Below are 17,271 nucleotides of genomic sequence, written 5' to 3'. Positions count from 1 at the left end.
CACATGGGAACCACACTTCCAGTGACCCGGAGGACAAACAATATCTAAACCATAATAGGGCCCCTCACCTTTCCTTCCTTTCCCAGAGCAGTCTTCCCAATCTACCATCCCCACCATGGGAATCATCACTGGCCTGGTTCTCCTTGGAGCTATGGTCATTGGAGCTGTGATCACTGTTATGATGTGGAAGAAAAAGAATGCAGAGTTCTTGTCCCATGGGGGGATTTCAAACATAGGTAGAAGTGTGCCCTGCATCGTTAACGTGGAAGTACCATCCACACACATGTGCTTAGCCAGCATGTGAGGCCTTGGTTGCCTGGAGCCTCTTGTTCAAAGCATATGAACATGAAGGAAAAATTTATCAGCCTGATGATCGTGATGAGAACCTGATTCCCAGCAGTAGCAGGTACGGGAAATGTCCTGCTGTGAGGTACCTTCTGGAAGACAGTTTCTTTGTCCCTTTACCTCTTCTTTCCTCATGGCTCTTGATCCTGCCCTGGGTCTGAAGTCATAGTTCTGGAAATTTCCCAAGGGTTCCGGATTTGCTAATTCCTTTGGAACCTCATGACCCATCATCAACCCTGGCCTCTCACAGGTGAAGAAGGAGGCAGCTACGTTCAGTCTGCCTGTAAGTATGCAGAGAATTGATCTCTGAGGCCTTTGGGGGTAGTGTAGACAGGAACCCATGTGGGAGATCACCCAACCCCATAATTCCTCCTTTAGCCACAACTCCAATGGGCTCTGGCCATATCCTCTTTTTGCTCTGCCCCAGGCAGTGACAGTTCCCAGGTCTCTGATGTATCTCTCATGGCTTATAAAGGTGAGACCATGGAGGGCCTGAAGTGGGAGAGGGGGTAGGGCAAGGGGAGACTCCTAGTTTATGGGGACTCCTTGGATTTGGACATTTTGAGTATATGGTGTGCTGTACAGTGAATGATCTGCATTTGTTTTTGGAAGATATCAGCTTACAAGAGGAAAAGGTTGTTTGGCTACCAGTTTGGAGATTTTAGTCCATGATCAACTGTCCCCATTGCTTTTGAACCTTTGGCAAAGCAGCCTGTCATGGTGGCAGCACCTAGTAGAGGAACAAAACAGAGAAGAGACCATGGCCCACATCGCTTTGAGGGCACACCCAGTAACTGAAACCTCCCACTAGGCTCCACCTCTTATTGTTCCCACCACCTTCCAATAGCACCACATGTTGGGAACCAGGCTTTTAACATGAACTTTGAAGGATATTTCAGATCCAAAATATCATTGTACCCTTACAAGATTCAGGCAGCTCCTGCACACAGGAAATTTGTGATATCAAAAGGTGAATTTTCAGGCTTATACAGTTCTTGCCCTCTTTCTAGAAGTGTTCCTTGGATTGTACTTGGATCCACTCCCAAATCTTTTTAAATGAACCAGATTTGGGGATTAGCAAAAAAGAAGGATTTCATAATTTCCCATCATAGATAGACTCCTGTTAGGTTTTTGTCTTCTCTAATCATCTGTCCCTTTTCCCTGCCCTTAGTTCTAGTAATCCTAGTGATTGCTCCAATCCAAACTTGTGGATTTATAAAGCAGAATCTAATTTAGATTTTTATTTGCTTGAAATATAGAGCCTATGACTTCTTTACTGAAGAGACAAATGTATTCATGTGGTGTGGAGTGCAGGGTATGGGAAGTAGAGCGGGGAAAGAGAGGGCAGTCCTGATATCCAGCTGTAAGGAAAAAGCTAGGCTTCATACAGATGTTAGAATTAGCAGACAATGACATTAAGACAGTTTTTGTAAATGCATTCCATATATCCAAGCAGTTACATAAGACACATAAAAGATCACAATCAAAATTCCAAAGATGAAAGCATCTGAGACATCAAATACACTGGATGTGAGGTGGGATTCATGGTAGACTGTACTGAAGAATAAAAGATGAGTGACCCTGGAAACAAAGAAATAGAAACTTTCCAAAATTTTCATAAAGCAATTCTTACAATATATTGTTGGGTTTATGACATATTCAGATATGATGTTTAAAAAAACAGCACAACAAAGAAGAAGAAATACAGCTATAGAGAATAGCATCTTCATATCTCACTGAAAATAAGTATGAATTCTGAAGTAGTTTCTGATAGGACAAACTATGGAGTAAGTCCTAGAGCAACCACGAAGAAAACTACAATGAAAAAGAATTAGAATTAACATATTACACTTGACACATGCAGAATCAGTAAAGGAAGAAAAGGGGGAGAAAAGACATGAGACATAGAGAACACAAGTAAAATTACAGACAAACTTCATTAACATTAAATGGAAATGGAATAAAAGGCAGAGATCGTCACATTGGATAAATGAGGTTAAACTACACACTGTCTACAGTAGACACACTTAAGATTCAAAGGTACACATAGACTAAAAAAATGGAAAAGTAATGGGTATGGTGGTACACACTTGTAATCCCAGCAACTCTGGAGGTAGAGACAGGAGTTTGAGGTCATCCTCAGCAACTTATGGAGACCCTGTCTCAAAATAAAATTTAAAAAGGGGTTGGGAATATAGCTCAGTAGTAAATCACCCCTGGGTTCAACCCCCAGTAATAAAGGGGGAAAAAAAGGTGAAAAATAGATATATTAAGAGCAACCATAAGAAATCTAGGGCTGCATAAGTATGTATACTCTGTGTTCACAGAATGATAAAAATACCTAAAAATACCTTTCTCAGAATATATTTTTATCATTAAGGGACAAATGACTATAAATGTATAAGTACCTAATTACAGAAAATAGATGAAGCATAAATTAGAAGATATAAAAAGGAAATGGGCATAGTCACAATTATATTTGGTGATCAATACTTCTCTCTCATTAACAGAACAAGTAAAAATCAATAATAACTAAGTTCATAGAATATTGAAACCCCACTGTAGGCTGATTTAACCTGACATTTTTTAAATACCACATACAAGATTAGCACAGACATTCTCCTAAGTGTATATGGAACATTCTCCAAAACAAACCATTTCCTGACTTTAAAACAAGCCTCAGTAAATTTAAAGAAACTGAATTTACAGAGTATATTCTCTATCTGCAATTAAGGACTCATATACCTGGAAAGTTCTCAAATATTTGGAAATTAATCAGTGTACTTCTAAAACATCCATTAATTAAAGAAGAAATTACAAGAGAAATCAGAATTTTTAACTTAATAAAATGTAATCCAAGGGACTGGGGCTGTAGCTCAGTGGTGGAGCACATGCCTAGCACATGTGAGGCACTGGGTTCGATCCTCAGCACCACATAAAAATAAATAAATAAATAAAATAAAGGTATCATATACAACTAAAAAATATTTTTTAAAAAATGTAATCCAGGGTTGGGATTGTAGTTTAGTGGTAGAGCACTTGCCTAGCAGGTGTGAGACACTGGGTTCGATCCTTAGCACCACATTAAAAAAAATAAATAAATGAATAAAATAAAGGTATAAAAAATGTAATCCAAATGTGAGAGATGCAACAGAAGTGGTGTTTTGAGGGAAATTTATATAAATAATAATGAAACTCTAATAAAGAAGTTATGCCAAGAAGTCAATTTGCTAATGATACAAAATGAATAAATACTTTTAAAGGCACAACTGGACAAACTGAATCAAGATAAAATAAGAAATGTGAACCCACACATGCAAATTTAACAAACTAAATTCATAATTTCAAATATTCCAGGAGGCCAGGCACAATGGAATAATCCCAGCTACTTGGAAGGCTAAGCCAGGAGGATTGCAAGTTTGAGGCCAGCCTCAGCAACTCAGCATGACCCTAAGTAACTTGGCAGGACCCTGCCTCAAAATAAAAAATAAAAAGAACTGGGGATATCGCTCAGTGGTTAAGCTACCCTAGGTTCAATTTCCAGTACCAAATATATATATAATATATGTACACACATATGCATATTTATTTATGTGTATATACATATGGATATCTATATTGTGTGTGTGTGTGTGTATACACACACATGCATCCATACCAGTGTCTAGGGACATAGCCCTGAGGTAGAATGCTTGCCTAACATGTGAAAAGCCCTGAGTTCAATCCAGCACATACACAAAAAGAACAAACAACAAACAAACAAAAACATAATGTAAAAATATTTCACAAAGAAAATTCCAGGCTCAGATGGCTCACTGGTAAATTCAATCATTGCACTAAGAATAAACATGAATCTTATTCAAACTCCTCAAGAAAATAGAGGAGAAAAAAAGAGTTCCCAAATAATTTGATGAGGCTAATATCACACTGATAGAAAACCAGATAAGTAGATCAAAAGGAAACTTCATCTGCCAATCTCTGGTAGAAGTACAGATCCTCCAAGTCATCAATCTGTTCTACCAACAAGTAAAAAGCTAAATAAACTGGAATCAACAACTCTTCCTAGATAAGAAAGGTCACAGGGGAAATGGCTATCCCCAGAATTAGAAAAACAGACAGGTAGACAGAACCACAAATTACCAGCACAGAAAACTGGAGAGAGTCAGTGACAGATACAGCTACAAAAACCTGAACTGTAATTGACAAATTGCTGGAGACTTCATTTAGAGACTATGAGACATAAATGCTACAGGGGAGGACTGGGGATGTAGCTCAGTGGTACAGCACTTCCCTAACGTTCATGAGGCCCCAGATTCAATCCCCAGCACAGAAAAAATAAATAAAGCAAAAACTCAGGGGGAATCGCAAAGTTTTGTGAATTTTACCTGTAGGAGTTTTATCAGGTTCTCATAGTGAAGACAGGGAGAAAAATATCCTCCATCTTCCTTTTACTAAAGGAGAAACACTAGGTAGGTAGATAGGCAGACAGGTTTTTTGTTGTTGTTGTTTTTACTGAGACATATTTTTTTTAAATTGTACATTTTTATGGCTACAATATAATAGTCTGACACATATGTGTACAATGTACAATGATTGCTATTGTTTAAATATTAGGTGTCCCCCCCGCCACCCCGCCCAAAAGCTCCTGTGTGAGGCAAAACAAGGAAGTTTAGTAGTGAAATGACTGTGTTACAAGAACACTAACCTAATGGGTGAATTAATCTCCTGGTAGAGATTAACTGAGTGATAACAGTAGGTAGATGGAGTCTTAGCTGGAGGAGATGGGTCATTGGGGGTGTGACTTGGGGTATATATTTTGTATTTGCTAAGTGGAGAGCTCCCTCTCTGCTTTCTGTTGCCACATCCTCAGCTGCTTTCCTCTCCACATACTTCCACCAGGATGTTTTGTCACTCTTTGGGCCCAGAGCAACAGAATTAGCCATTTATGGACTGAGGACTCTGAAACCATGAGGCCCCAAATGAACTTTTCCTCCTTTAATTGTTCTTGTCAGGTTTTTTTGGTCACAGGAGCAAAAAAAAGCTGACTAAAACAATGATAATATCAGCACTTTCCTCAAACATTCATCATTTCTATGTGTTGAGGACTTTTGTACTCTTCTAGTTATTCTGAAATATACCAGTATTTATAATCAATAGTTAACTTACTGTGCTGTAGAAAACCATGATGAACTCCTATCTAACCATGTTTTGGTGTCCCTTATGTAAGGTCTTTCCACTTCCCTTCACCTCTGCCCATTTCAGTCACTGGTGACTACTACTCCATTTTGTTCTTCCATGCTATCTACCTTTTAGTTTCCACAAAGGAGTGAGGAAAAAATGAGTATTTTGAAATACGACAGAATATTCTGTTCTCATTAATGAGGACTATTCTCAAGAGATACCACTTACCAGAGTCTGGTAATGGTAACCAATCTGGAGGAAAGAAAAATACCCAGCTCCAGCCAGCCCCAGCCAACCATGAGCTAAAAAGAAGTAACCATCTTGGAGACCAAAGGGGATAAAAAAAGAAAAGAAAAATCTAATATCTGGTGAATGTTAAAGCCCAGGGGCGGGGCACAGGCTCAAAAAAGACTCAACACTGGGCTGGGGATATAGCTCAGTTGGTAGAATGCTTGCCTCACATGCACAAGGCCCTGGGTTCAATCCCCAGCACCACCAAAAAAAAAAAAAAAAAAAAAAAAAAAGAGAGAGAGAGACTCAACACAAATCATAGGATTATAGAAGTTTCCCCTTCCTACCCACTGCCATATTATAAAACCACATCACTAAAGCCTATTTACCAGCGTTCAGACAAAGAACCAGAACAAGACTGAGATATGGCAGAGTCTGATGAAATATCAGACTATACATTTAAAACAACTGTGATTAGTATGCTAAGGGCTCTAATGGAAAATATAGACAGCATGTAAAACCAGGTAGATAATGTAAGCACAGATATAGAGAGTCTATGAAATAATTTGTTAAATTCTACAGATAAAACACACTGTAGCAAAAGAAAAAAATGTCTTTGACAGGCTCATTACTGGACTGAACACAGCTGAGGAAATAATTTGTGAACTTCTGGGTATGTTAGTACAATTGTCATAATCTGAAAAGAGAAAAATGAGTGAAATAATGGAACTAAATACAAAAACTGTAACATATCTGTAAGGGCAATACTATAAAGAGAAGAAAGAGAATGAAGAAGAAGCAATATCTGGAGCAAAGATAACTGAGAATACCACCCCCCAATTAATATTTGACACCAAACCACAGAACCATAAAGCACACAGAACACCAAGCAACATAAAGGCCCCCAAAACCTATACCTAAGCATGTCATATTCAAACTACAGAAAACCAAACATAAAGAAAACCCTATTGAAAGAAGCAAGAAGAATAAACACCTTGACAATAGAAGAACAGAGATTATAAATGACCCCTGTCAGACATTATGTCCCAAATATCCTATTTACTAGAAATTCTATTTAAATACAAAGGCACAGGTAGTTTAAAAGTGTATAGATGGAGAAAGTTATACCTTGCTAACACTGATCAAAAGAAAGCTTGAAGTAGCTGTATCACTTTCAGACAGGAAATACTTCAAAGCAATGAAAATTATCTGGGATAAAAAAGGGACAGTGCTTGATGTTAAAGGGATTAACTCTCCAAGACGATGTAACAATCCTTACTGGATATGCATGTAAGTGCAGAGTATCAGAATACACCAGGCAAAAACTGATACAACCAAGGAGAAATAGATGAACCACTACTGGAGACTTCAACACCCCTCTGCAGAAAAGGACAAATCCAGAAGGCAGAAAGGCAGAAAGGACATAGTTGTCCTTTCAATGGCACCATCAAATATGTTGATATAATTAACATGCATACATTACTTCATGCAATAACTGAGAATACACATTCTTCTCAAGTTCCCATGGAACATTCACCAAGACAGACCATTTTCAGGACATAAAGCACACCTCAACAAATTCAAAAGACTATAAATCATACATTTCTCTCAGTCCACCGTGAAATTAAAGCAGAAATCAATAGCAAAAAATCAAGCACAAAATCTCAAAATACTTATGAGATTAAACAATGCACTCCTCAATAAAACATGGATCGGCGCGGCGACGGGCGGGAGCTGAGTGCTCTGCGTGCACAGGTGGAGAAGCAGCGGCACCGGTGCGACAGCGCGAGACATCGGGACCGCTCCAGAGAGCCGGGGCCACGCTGGACTTCCGCAGCGTCGGTCATCCCTTCAGCTCTCTTTCCTAAGCGAAGGCCAGCTTGTGGTGTGGGGTGGCCTGGGCTGAGAGCGCGGGGATCTGGGGCCGCAAAAAACCACCGGTGTTGATAGCAGGCAGGGAAGATGAAAAGTAGTGGGATGGAGCTGGGAGAAGGACACCGCGCCATTTTAAACGGTTGAAGAGATTGAACCAGGTCATCTTTCCAGGCAGCTGCAAGGACAAGTTCTACAGGGATATGCTGGAGGTTGGGGAGCTAGCGAAACTTGCCTATTTCAATGATATTGCTGTAGGTGCGGTATGCTGCAGGGTGGATCATTCACAGAATCAAAAGAGACTTTATCCTAACACCAGGATGTCTTTCTGAAGGCTAGGAATAGGAACTAAAATATTAAATCATATCTTAAACATCTGTAGAAAAGAGGAACTTTTGACATGTATCTGCACATCCAGATCAGTAATGATTCGTTAATTGACTTCTATGGACATTTTGGCTTTGAGATTATTGAGACAGAAGAGCTCTTATAAGAGAATAGAACCTGTAGTTGCTCATGTGCTTCAGAAAAACCTCAAAGTGTCTTCTGGTCAGAATGCAGATGCGCAGAAAATAGAAAACTTAAATTACAAATGAACTTTCCTGCACTTGCTTGTTGCCAAATAAAAGAGATCCATTGATGCCCTGCCCACACCCCTTTCCTAAGGCTTTCCTTCCTTCTTGTTCCTGTTTTTTTCTCTTTTCTTTTTGTTCCTTTAGAAGTTTTAATACTTTCAAAGACTTTTTTAAAATAATCACATTTGGTTTGTTTTAGTTCTCTTATTTTTGTGAGGTGGTTGGATTGAAGGAAGGAGACAATAGATCTGTTCAGTTTCACAGTTAAAATGTATGGTCCCAAAAATTTGGGTGTCAGATGATGTCAATTTTTTTTTTCTTTTCCTAATGTCCTGCTTTCACACTGAAGGGCAGAGCCTACAAATATTATTTACTTCTGAAGACAAAAAGAAGCAGCAGCAATATACTGTTTTCTAATTCATAGACCAGTTTAGTATGTTCAAGGTACTTTGGGTTTTCAAAGACTATTTTGTGAAATGCTAATCCCTAGACTTCGCCTTCCCTCCTAACACCAGTATGTCTTACTGAGCACTCCCTCAGGAGTTAGACCATTGTTATCCTTTTAAGAAACATCGAATTTATTTAGATTTTTAAAACATTTTTTTTTTCTCTTCTTGCTGACGGATGAGGCAGTTTGGGTAGGAAGTGTTATACTTTGGCCTGAAAGAATTTGCATTCAATTGCTTTTTTTCCTAATGAGTGTTCAGGTTTTTAGAAGTTTTGTTTGTTCTACTATTGACTTTTTATTATACTTTTAGAGTATGGGTTGGTGAGATTATTTTTTTTTAATATCCCAAGCTAGAGATATGGCCTTTAATTGACCTAAAGAAATGTGTTGTGATTTTTTTTCTCCTATCCTATCCTTTTCCTTTGGTAAGCCCAATAATAGTCTAAACTTAAAGATGGAGTTGATGGGCTGGGGTTGTGGCTCAGTGGCAGAGTGCTTGCCTTGCATGTGCGAGGCACTGGGTTTGATCCTCAGCACCACATAAAAATAAAGTCCTTATAGGTCAACCTAACAGGTTGATAATAAGATAAGAGACATATGAAATGTTCCTGTTTTCAAAATTCGGCTTAAAGTACATCAAGGACCTAGGTATTAGTCCAGAAACCACGCACATACCAGAAGAAAAAGTAGGCCCAACACTCCTACATACTGGCTCAGGAACTGACTTCCTTAATAAGACTCCTAAAGCTCAAGAAGTAAAATCAAGAATCAATAAATGGGATGGCATCAAACTAAAAAACTTCTTCATAGCAAAGGAAAAAAATTAGTGTGAAGAGAGAGCCTACAGAATGGGAGAAAATCTTTGCCACCTGCACCTCAGATAAAGCATTACTTTCCAGGATATAAAAAGAACTCAAAAAACCTAACATGAAAAATAAATAAATAACTCAATAAACAAATGGGCAAAGGAACTGACACTTAACAGAAGAAATGTGAATGGTTGACAAATATATGAAAAAATTTCACTTCTTTAGCTATTAGAGAAATGCAAATTAAACTACACTGAGATTCTATCTCACTCGAGTCAGAAAGGCAATTATCAGGAATACAAGCAACAAGAAAAGTTGGCAAGGATGTGGGGGAAAAGGTACACTTATATATTGCTAGTGGGACTGCAAGTTGGTGCACCATTCTGGAAAGCAGTGTGGAGATTCCTCAGAAAACTTGGAATGGAATCACCATTTAACCCAGTATCCCACTCCTCTGTATATATGTGAAGGATTTTAAATCAGCATACTACAGTGATACAGCCACATCAATGTTCACAGCAGCTCAATTCACAATAGCTAAGCTATGGAATGAACTTAGGTGGCCTTCAGTAGATAAATGGATACAGAAAATGTGGGATATATACACAATGGAGTATTACTCAGTCATAAAGAATGACTTTATGACTTTTGCCAGTAAATGGATGGAACTGGAGACTCTCAGACTAAGTAAAGTAAGCCAGTCCTAAAAAAAACCAAAGGTCAAATGTTTTCTTTGATATATGGAAGTTAATCCAAAATAAGGAGGCAGGTGAGGAAAAGGGAAGGAAAGGGGAAGGGAAGAACAGACAACGACAAAAAATGGTGGAGCCCTAAAGCAATAATACTGGTGCTTTATAAGAGTACGGAAAAAAAATCTTTCTCTCTCTCTCTTTTTTCCCCCTCCTTCCATTAACATAAGACCAGACAAGAACATAGTGAGAGGTTGTTCATTTGCTGCTGAGGAAGAAAGCCCTCACCAGAAAGCAAAATAGCCAGAACTTTGATCTTGGACTTTCCATTCTCCAGAACTCTGAAAAAATATTTTTTGTTGTTTAAGCTACACAGTCTGTGGTCTTTTGTTATAGAAGCCTAGGCAAAATAAGATGGATTTTGGAACCAGGGTGGAATGTTATCTTACCACATGCCAAAAATTGTAGAAGAGACTTTGGAACTGAGTTGAGGATGGAAGAATTTGAGGTGCATACTAGAAAAGTTGAGATTGGCTCCAAAGAGTTTTTGGTAGTAAGATAGATGTTTAAGACAGTTCTGGTGAAGGTCCAAGAAGACAAGAGGAAAGCTATAGGCAAAGCCTCTATCATCATATATCATCATGAACAAAATCTATTTAAAAATGGACATTAAAGGCCATTGTGATGGGGTCTCAGATGGATATGTGGAATATTTTATTATAACTGGAGGGGAAGGGATTCTTGCAATAAATTCTGCAAGCCAAGAAAAAAGGGTACACCAAGAAGCAAATCATCCTGCACCTTCATCTGGGACTGTGAACTTCCGTAAGTATGAGAAAATGAATTTTTGTTGTTTAAACCACCCATTCTACAGAGTTTTGTTATGGCACCCTGGAGAAGTCAATCGGTGTCGCCGCGGCTCCAGGTTACAAAGTCCCCAACTGGGCCATGAAGCCCCGAACCTTGTTCCTGCTCCCCTCAGGGACGCTGGTCCTGATCAGGGGCTGGACAGGTGAGTCAGGAGGGAAATGGCCTCTTGAAGGGACTACCCCGCGAGGGGAGAGGGACCGCGTCTCAGCCACCTGCGGCCCAGACCTCTGCTCTACCTTGTCCACTGGTTATTCTGACCCCCTGCCCCGCTCCTTTCTCCCATCTGAGTCTCGCCCCGCCCCGCTGCCTCCTCCCCTCCCCTATACATCAACCTGGGACTGGGGTCCCGCTACAGGTGGACGGTCGTGACAACCTCCCACTCCCTGAGTTATTTCGGCACAGCCATGACCCAGCCGGGTCACAGGGAGCCGGGTTTCATCGCCTTCCGCTGCGTGGCTCGCACACAGTTCGTGCTCCGACAGTGACCCCGAGAGTCCCAGAGAGGTGCCGCGGGCGCGGTGGATGGCGCAGAAGAGTCAGAGTATTGGGACCTGCAGACCCGATCGCCAAGCCAACGCCCATATATTGTGGGTGAATTTGCGAGCCCTTCTCAGCTACTAGAATCGGAGTGAGGCCGATGAGTGATCCCGGACCCAGATCACAAGTCACAACCAGCCCTCATCCTCGGTTGACTGGCTTGGGTCTCCCCAGTCCTAGGATCCGACCCAATGTTGCGGGATTTGTTTGGATTTCCAGTTTGGCGCAAAAGGCTCTAACCAGTCACGGCCTGTCGTTCCCTCAGGGGGCGGGGCTAAGTGTATGGGACCCAGCAACCACGGCGCAGCACGTTGCTAGGTTCTGGCCAGGGTTCCACACCGTCCGGTCCACGCTTGGCTGCTACACAGGGCGTAATTGGCGCTTCCTCAGCAGGTACTTACAAGACTGCCTACGATGAAACCGATCATATCTCCCTAAACTAGGATCTGTGCTCCTGGACGGCAGCAAAGGTGGCTCTGATCACCTAGTACGAATGTGAAGCGACTGATGAGGGCCTACCTAGAAGTTACATGTATGGAGTGGCTCCACCTGAAGGACAGGAAGGAGATGCTACAGTGCGCAGGCACTAGGGGCAGCGGGCCACCTCCCAGATCTCCTTGCTGGTCTCCCACCAAAGAGTGGACAATGGAACCTATGCTACAATACCGCCCACCCTCTGGTTCAGACTAGATGAGTTAACCTGGGTTTCCAGATGCTATATCAGAGTAACTCTGGACCCACCTTTCAGGAGGATTAAGGGTGGCAGTTTCCCTTTTCTGGGTTGAAGGGGAAGTCAGTCCCTGAAATAACTGATCAGCAGTTCCCTTTGATTCTGGCAGTAACCTTGGGCATCAAATGTTTTTGGAGCTCTGACTCAAGTTTTTCTGAGTCACTCCACCTTCACCTAGATCACTGAAAGTCTCTTTGAGACCTGAAGTCCCTTGGCTTAGGTTGACTCAACCCAAATCTTGAACTTTCCAAGGAATAATAGATTATCTCAAAACCTTAAGTCCAGGATCGTGTCTGTTTTGTACTCCCTCTCCCACCCCAGGGTGGTCAGGTGAGTACTTGCTTCAGTAGTCAATGGGAAGAAATGCAGTGTCTAAATTCCTGGAGTCTTCTCAGACCCCCCTCAAAGGCACACATGACCCATCACCCCAATTCTGACCATATCCCCCTAAGATGTGGGCTCTGAGCTTCTTCCATAAGGAAATCACCCACCCCTGGCAGCAGAATGGGGAGGGCCAGACCATGGAGATTGTAGAGACCAGGCCTGCAGGGGATGGAACCTTCCAGAAGTGGGCAGTGGTGGTACCTTCTGAAGAGCAGAGATACACATTCCATGTGCAGCATGAGGGTGCCTAAGCCCCCACCCTGAGATGGAGTTTTGAGGGGACGTGAGAAAAGACTCTGTTGTCAGTGAAAGCATGAGCCATTCTGGAGCTCTTCAGCATGGTTTGGGCTGAGAGGTGAGGGTCAGGGTCCTTCACCTTCCCTTCCAATCTCTTCCCAGAGCCACATCCTCAGCCCATCATCTCTTATCATGGGAATTCCTGTTGGCCTGGTTCTCCTTGAAGCAGTGGTCATCAGAGCCGTGATGTGCAGGAAGTTAACAGGTAGGGACAGGGTGTGAGGAGTGGTCTAAATCTTGTCCCATTGGGAGATTCCAATCCCCAGGTTGAAGTTTACCCTGCCTCATTAATGGCAAGTACCAATCACACACACATGCTTACCCAGCTTGGAGTTCTGTTTGCTAAGTACTCTGTGAATGACGTGAAAAATCGAGGACCTATTTATCACCATGGTGACTGTGGTTGAGGGAACCTGATGCCCAGCAGTTGCAGATCAGATGTGAAGGGCCTGTTGTGGACAGACTTCCAGGACAGCAGTTGATTCTCTTCTTGAAAATTTCCTTTCCTGATGTTTCTTGATCCTGCCCTCCATCTGCAGACAGTTCTATAAACTTCCCTGGGCCCAGAACTAGGGGGTTCCTCTGGGAACTCATGGCCCTGCCTCCTCCTGGCCGCTCACAGGATGTCCTCTCAGGGGTGGAAAGAAAGGGAGCTACACACAGGCTGCCTTTAATTTTACAGGTGGGTGATCCCTGAGGCCCTGTGACAGTACAGACGGGAATCCATGGGGGAGATCACCCATCCCATAATTCCTCCTTGAGCCATGTGTCCTGTGGGCTGTAACCAGCTCCTGTTTTATTCTACCCTAGGCAAGGGTAATGCTCAGGTCTCTGATATATTTCCCAAGGATTCTATGGTGAGGCACTGGAGGGCCTGAAGTTGAAGAGGATAGAGCAGCAGGGACACTACTAGGTTATGGGGCTTTGATTTGAACATATTGAGTATGTGTGGTGGGCAGCTCAGAATGTCATCACTTACAGTGACTGATCTGGATTTGTTCAGTATTTTCTTATACAGTTTGAGACCCCTGCCTTGTGTGGGACTCAGTGACATAAGATTGTTTAACACACACACACCACTGTGACTTCAAAAGCTCCTGACTTCTCATTCTGCTCTAGCATGTGAATATACCTATGGGGTCTTGTTCTTATCAGCAAAATGTGAGAAAATGAGAAGCCCCAAACCTCTTCCCCACACTGACTTGTGTTGTCTTTCCTGATCAACTTTTCTTTTCCAGCAGAGACCAGGCAAGATGTCCCTATCCCTGTCTTAATGTTTTATAGCACTGAACTGCAGCTTCTTACTTCCCTATTGAAAATAAGAATCTGGACATAAATTTGCCTTCAAAATTCTTAAAACTTGGGAAATGAATAAACCTGAAAACCTTCCAGAATCCACATTTGTTTTACTGAGTCTACTGCAGGTAGACATAGAAAGCTGTGAGGAGCCCAGTATGGATGGGGCTCTGCCCAGTTGGTGCTCAGCCCACTGTGGATGTGTTCACTTTTCAGCTAAGTTATCTTCACTTCTCTGTTGCCCTTGTCCATTCAGTAGAATTTTGTCATACCAGGATCTGATCACAGATACCCAACCATTGTCCAGGTATTGTCCTATGTCTAGGACCACAGGCAGTGAGGGTTTTGTGTGGCCAGGTCAACATAGGCTCAGACCCAAGTCTGACTTTCAGTCCCCAACTTTTATGTGCTTGTTTCTTAGTTTCTATAGATTATTCTGTAAAATTCTACAGATTTTCTTATTCTTATGTACAAGTCCTGGCCTCACTTCCCCTGGGTGCCCAATTCTGACAGTAGTAGGTGTTTTGTCTGTCCCCACCCACAAGTCTCTGTGGTCTCAAGAAACCAATATTCAGGCCTCCCCAGCTCTTTGCCCTCCTTCCAAGGCTGTCTTCCCCAATCTTTTTTAAAGTACCAGATTCTGGAACTACCAGAGAAGAGGAATCTTATAGTTTCTTGTTAGATTCCTCGTGTAATTCTTCTGCTCTATTCTCCTATCCCTCTCCCTTCCCTTAGCTCTAATAATCCTAATGCTGGCTCAAATACAAACACATAGATTTATAAAGCAGTCTAATTTCAATTCTTGATTGGAAAATTGGACCCATAAGTCAAGGACCATCTTTTCTTAAAGAAATGTACTTGTGTGCTGTGGAATGCAGGTATGGTATGGGAGAAAGGGTGAGAACAGCCCTGATGTCACTGAGAGAACATCATTATGAAGAATGTTGTACTGCAGCTGCCACAAAACAGCATTGGGTCCAAGGCTCAATTAGTAAAGCAACTAGAAAATGGAGGTACTATACACTGATCACTTGTTTAATCAATATAGGCATAACTCACTTTACTGTGCTTTGTTCTGCCCTTTGCAAATATTGAGTGTTTACAAACTGAAGGCTTATGGAAACCCTGTGTCAAACAAGTCTATTTGGGTCATTTTTTTAACAGTATGTGCTCATTTTATGTCTGTCACATTTTGGTAATTTGGCAGTATTTCAAACATTTTTATTATCCTACCTCTTATGGTGACCTGTGATCAGTGATCACTGCTGTTACTATTTTGTTTGGGGGTACCACAGACCACCACCATATAAGATGGCAAACTTAATATATGTGTGTGTTCTGACTGTTCCACTGACTCATCATTCCCCCTGTCTTCCTCTCTCAGGCCCTTCCTACTCCCTGGGATACAACAATTAAGCTAAGTGTTCAAGTGAAAGGAAGAGTTGCTAGGTCTCTCATTTTAAATCAAAAGCTAGAAATCATAAAGCTTAGTGAGGAAGATATGTGGAACCATGAGTGAAGCCAAAACCTGGCTGTGAGTTATAAAGAAAAGTTATTGAAGGAATTAAAAGTGCTACTCCAGTGAACACAAATGGTAAGAAAAGTGAAACAGCCTTATTGCTGAGATGGAGAAAGTTTTCATGGTCCAGAAAGATGAAATTAGTCAATACATTCCCTTAGGTCAAAACCTAATACAGAAAAAGGCCCTAATTCTCTTCAATTCTGGAGACTGAAGCAGAACATGGTAGCCCTCACCTGTAATCCCAGTGGCTTGGCTGAAGTAGGAAGATTACAAGTTTAAAGCCTGCCTCAGCAACTTAACGAGGCCCTAAGCAACTGAGCAAGACCCTGTCTCAAAATAAAAATAAAATGGGCTGGGGATATGGCACAGAGGTTAAGCGTCCCATGGATTCAATCTCTGATACAAAAAAAAAAAAAAAAAAAAATCTGATGGCTGAGAGAAGTTGCAGAAATTTGAAGTTATCCAGAAGATCTGACTAAGAAGGTTCATGAAGGAGGCTACACTACACAACAGATCTTCAGTGTAGACAAAACAGCCTTATATTGGAAGATGTCATCTAGAACTTTGATAGCTACGCAAGTCAATTCTAGCGTGAATGGATAGGTTAAGTCTTTTATGAAGGGCTAATGCAACTGGTGATTTTGAAGCCAATGCTTATGTCATTCTGGATGTTCTAAGGCCCTTAAGAATTATACTACTTTGCTGCACTGTATAAATGGAACAAAGCCTGCATGACAGCACATCTGTTTACAACATGGTTTAGTAAATATTTTGAGTTCACTGTTGAGACCTATTTTTAGAAAAGATTCCTTTCAAAGTATTACTGCTCATTAGCAATGTACCTGGTCACCTTAGAGCTGGGGGGGTGGGGTGTATACAATGAGACTTGTTTTTAGGCCTGCTAACTCAATACCCATACTGTAGTCCATGGACCAAGGAGTCATTTTAACTTTCAGTCTTATTAAGTACATTTAATAAAGATAAAGCTGCCATACTGATTCTTCTGATGTACCTGGGTAAAGTAAATTGAAAATTATCTGGAAAGGATTTGCCATACCAGATGTCACTAAGAACAATGGGGGCTAGGGATGTAGCTCAGTTGGTAGAGTGCTTGTCTCACATGCACTAAGGCCCTGGGTTCAATCCCCAGCACTACCCCCACCCCCAGCCGCCAAAAAAAGAACAATGGAGAGTTACAGGAGAAGGTAAAAATAGTAACAGGAGTTTGAAAGAAGTTGATTTTAACCCTGCTAGAAGATTTTGTGGGGTTAAAGACCTAAATGGAGGAAGTAACTGCAGATGTGGCAGAGATGGCAAGAGTTAGAATTAGAAGCAGGAACTGAAGATATGACTGAATTACTGCAGTTTCATGATAAAATCTGAATAGATGAGGAGCTCCTTTTTCCCACCCCACTCCACCCCCAGTACTAGACAATGAACTCAGGGGCGCTTTACCACTGAACTATATCCCCAGCCCATTTTATT

At 41.5% G+C, this 17,271-nt stretch overlaps 4 pseudogenes; 3 read left to right on the top strand and 1 right to left on the bottom strand.

Annotated features, from left to right (window-relative positions):
• The window catches only part of LOC124989344 (patr class I histocompatibility antigen, A-126 alpha chain-like), a 34,261-nt pseudogene extending 33,403 nt beyond the window's left edge, over positions 1 to 858 (top strand).
• Positions 1 to 17,271, bottom strand: part of LOC124988329 (spindlin-1-like) — a 40,388-nt pseudogene that overhangs the window by 9,771 nt on the left and 13,346 nt on the right.
• LOC124989343 (N-alpha-acetyltransferase 50-like) lies at positions 7,720 to 8,225 on the top strand (annotated as a pseudogene).
• The window catches only part of LOC124989342 (HLA class I histocompatibility antigen, A alpha chain-like), an 18,777-nt pseudogene continuing 13,163 nt past the window's right edge, over positions 11,658 to 17,271 (top strand).

This window comes from Sciurus carolinensis, chromosome 7 (genome assembly GCF_902686445.1).
Source record: "Sciurus carolinensis chromosome 7, mSciCar1.2, whole genome shotgun sequence".
NCBI lineage: Eukaryota > Metazoa > Chordata > Mammalia > Rodentia > Sciuridae > Sciurus > Sciurus carolinensis.
This window is presented reverse-complemented; position numbering and strand designations above follow the sequence as displayed.